The sequence below is a fragment of the Corvus brachyrhynchos genome, unplaced genomic scaffold (genome assembly GCF_000691975.1).
Source record: "Corvus brachyrhynchos isolate BGI_N302 unplaced genomic scaffold, ASM69197v1 scaffold101, whole genome shotgun sequence".
Classification (NCBI taxonomy): Eukaryota; Metazoa; Chordata; class Aves; order Passeriformes; family Corvidae; genus Corvus; species Corvus brachyrhynchos.
Genome location: NW_008237239.1, coordinates 23,397,872 through 23,401,428, shown reverse-complemented (window position 1 = coordinate 23,401,428; position 3,557 = coordinate 23,397,872). Strand labels below are relative to the sequence as shown.

Below are 3,557 nucleotides of genomic sequence, written 5' to 3'. Positions count from 1 at the left end.
TGAGCTTTTGCTTGTACTGGTTTTCTACAGCTCAGAATGTTTTTTACAGCTAAGTCTATCTTGGAGATAGATGCCTGCTGTTCAGATTAAAAATACTGGCATATGCCTTATCTTTTAAAAAACAATTTTGAGTCAGAGGGTCAGCATTAGAGCTAGAATTACTGTGTGATACAAATTCATTTAATGGTTATTTGTGATAAAAAATTCCTGTAATGGACTAATTACCAGCTACCTGTGGTCAAATACTTCCAAACAAGTATAAACCTGTGAATTGCATTTACTGAAAAGCTTTATTGATACATCTCTGAATATTCTTCACTTTCATTTCTTTATGAATTTCTAGAATATGCAAACAATTTGCCCCTCCACACCATCCCAGTATACAAATTGTTTCAGGTTCCTCAGGAGCAGCATTTCTGTATGTGTTGGGGAATCTCTGGCTGTGTGTAAACCGAGCTGGAAAAGAACAGCCTATTCTTACGGGAAATGTTCTCTGTGAACCGTGCCAACTTGGAACCTTCAGCTCAAGGAAGTATCACATGCTCCAGGATTGCAGGTGCATCCTGCTCCTCCATGTGCTGACAGACAAATGGAATGAGGCCCATGAAACTTACAGGGTAGAGGGGATGGTTACAAGGCAGCTCTGAGAAATTCCACAATGAAGGTACATCAGTGTTTTCTATTTCACATCCCAGAGAGAGGGAGATGTCAGATGGCTCTCGGGCTGGAATGTACACCAGAGAAATATACACATGGAGAAAACAGAATGAAGTAATCATTTGGACAAAATAGCTGGAACATTAATTTCTGACACCCAAATTGTCCCTTGTTAAATAAAAAGGATGCATTTTGCAATATATGAACAAGCTGATGAATCACCTGAAGTAAAACTAAATCTCTTCTCACTCTAAATGTCTGTACATTTATGTAAGTTGGTGTATCAGCCTCAAAGCAGTGTTGGTAGTGATTAGTGATTGTATCATCTGTTCAAGGGAGAGCCTTAAACCAGTGAGACTGAGATGTAGTTCACAAAGTTACGTAAAAAATTGACTTATTTGCAGCCACTATTCAGTTTTAGTACTTGTGTCAAGGGCTGAAATTGAAAAAAAGGTCAGAGCTGACAGAGAAAGCAATTTCAAGTGTCTTACATTTAGTTTCTTAAAATAACTTAAAACTACTGAGGCCAGCTTTACTGCTTTTCTAAAAACAGCAGCTTGCTTGGAAACAGCTTTTTATTTCATAGCAAGGTTGGGGATTTTTTTACAAATTTGTATACCTAGTGAATATGGTGAAAATGAGATCAAAAGATACCATAGTGGTACTTTCTTGAGGGAAAAGCTGTTTGCAACCAGGTCTTGCTTCCCAAATTGAACAGCTTCTGTGTAACTACAGTATGTAAGGACCCTCCAAACCTGAACTAATGGATGTAATAGGTGGAAGCACTGAAGGAAGAAAGACTGCAAGATAAATTTCACAGATTAAAGAACAGATGGAAACAAATGGAACTTCTTCAGTTCCTGATACTTGCTCAGCATTGCACGTTAATCACTGAATTCATTAATGCTACAAAAGATGCCTCTGTGTAACTTCTTAATGTAAAAGGTAAGACAGAATTGAACAAAAACTTAGTTGCTCTTATTCAATCTTCTAACAGTGAATTGTGGGGAGCACTAAGATTGCCAAAGGAATTTTTAACACCAAGAGCCTCTCGAAAACAGGATGACGTAGGATATAGTTGGATGTGCCTCAGCACAGGAGAGGATTTCCTGGTTTCTTGGTGTTCTGACAGTTTTAAGAGGGTACCTAGCAAATTACAGTGATAGATTGTTACTTCATGAATAAGTAGATTCAGTTTGGACTATTCTACAACATGTCTGCTAGTTGTGAACTATTCTGTTAGTCTCCAGTCGCATTTCTGTGCTAGTTTGCACTGTGTCTGGGCCAGCTCTCCACTTTTATGGTTGTCCTACCTGGATCTCACCTTCCCTGTTAGACAAGGATGCACTCCTGGCTTTGGTTTACATGTAAGTGAACATTCCAGGATTTTTGTTCAAGCTTTGTGCCGGCTGAAGACACACTAGGTACTGGATCTCGCTGTCTGCAATGGAAAATGTCAGATACAAAAATTGTTGGCTTGCTGAAGACCTAATGAATCTGGATTTGTTACACGGTCTGCCTAAACCAGTGATTAAACTCGGTGATTAAATAGGAGAGACATTTTGCCCTCCAGTACACTTGGGCAATTATGTTGTCCAAAGCTCTCCTATTTAATATATATTTTTCAGTTGTTTAAAGCTTGTTTAACTGCTCTGGAATGTTTAGTTTATAAACCTGGGATCTTCTGTTTAATTGCCCTACTGAAATTCGTGACCATTTACAAACCTATGTACGTTTGCAGTGCTGTAAACCTGCCTCTGTGTACTGAACTCCTGATGTGCTGTCACTCCTCCAATGCTTCTGTCACCAGCTGACACACTCCCTTCTTTTGGCAGGATCCTTCCCATGGAGGAGGAGGTCTTTAGCACAATGATGGATAGCAGTGCTAATATTTGAACTACACCCAGAAGGGAACGCTGTCAGAAACGTTACGTGTGGTGTTTGGAGCGCAGCTGAGCGAAACACTTGTGGCCCTGGCAATTCTGCAGTCAGCTGCTGCACTGGCAACCCCAAAGCTTCCTGGTTTATTGTGAAATGGTCACTGACCAGAAAGTAAACCTTGCAAGGTCACGGTACCTTGATGAAATCTACACATCTGCGTAGCCTCTTATGCTGCACCAGTCCTCACAGTCCGCACAACCCAGATTCTGTGACTAAGGAGGGGAAGGCTGAGCATAACCTTTTCCATGTCTCACCTCCTTGCTGCATTTTTCATTTCTAAATCCCACCCTAATATGCACAAATCAAAATGCATGCAAACCAAACTATTCACAGAGGTGCTGTGTTTCATGGATCCTGTGCTTTGTCCACTACTTTAGATTGCAAACATTTCCAAGTAGAGATTGAATTTCCCCTCCAATACGTGGGGACTTTCAGCAGCTTGTAGGCATAAGCCTTTTGTACCCACTATTACTAATAAATTTTAAGTGATGATACTACATGGAGAGATAAGGTATAATTCACTTTGTGATAATACGCTCCATTGTTTTTATCACTACTGCTGATTTATTTGAGTGGATTTTTGATCTACTGGTTTAGATTATTATGAGTGGACAGCTAAAATTCTAAGCAAGTAGTGGTTCAACTTCTGCATAGGGTAATCTTGCTCACTGAACTGCCCGCAGTCAGTGTTTTATAACAAACACATGCAGTAACAGATTAAATGGACGTTAGTTCTTACAGAGGAGTTTGTCACAGTTCTTAAAATACCTTACCACAAAAAAGGAAGGAAATGGAGGCTTTGGTACAGGCGTTTGGAGTTGCAGTTCAGTACCTTTAGGCAGGGGTCTGTAAGCACGGGGTCAAACCAGGACAGCAGCTCACAGGAGCGCGGGCGGTGCCGCGGCCCCGCTCCGAGGGCTCCTCCGCTCCGCGCTCCGCTCCCTCAGCCCCTCAGGGCC

General features: G+C 41.1%; 1 long non-coding RNA gene across 1 annotated transcript; it reads right to left on the bottom strand.

The window, feature by feature from the left end:
* Positions 1-271: 271 nt before the first annotated feature.
* LOC108445641 lies at positions 272-3,541 on the bottom strand. Its single transcript, XR_001860589.1, has 2 exons — positions 3,431-3,541; positions 272-2,098 (listed from the first exon to the last, which is right to left on the bottom strand). It is a non-coding gene; the product is annotated as an uncharacterized LOC108445641 (long non-coding RNA).
* Positions 3,542-3,557: the final 16 nt, after the last annotated feature.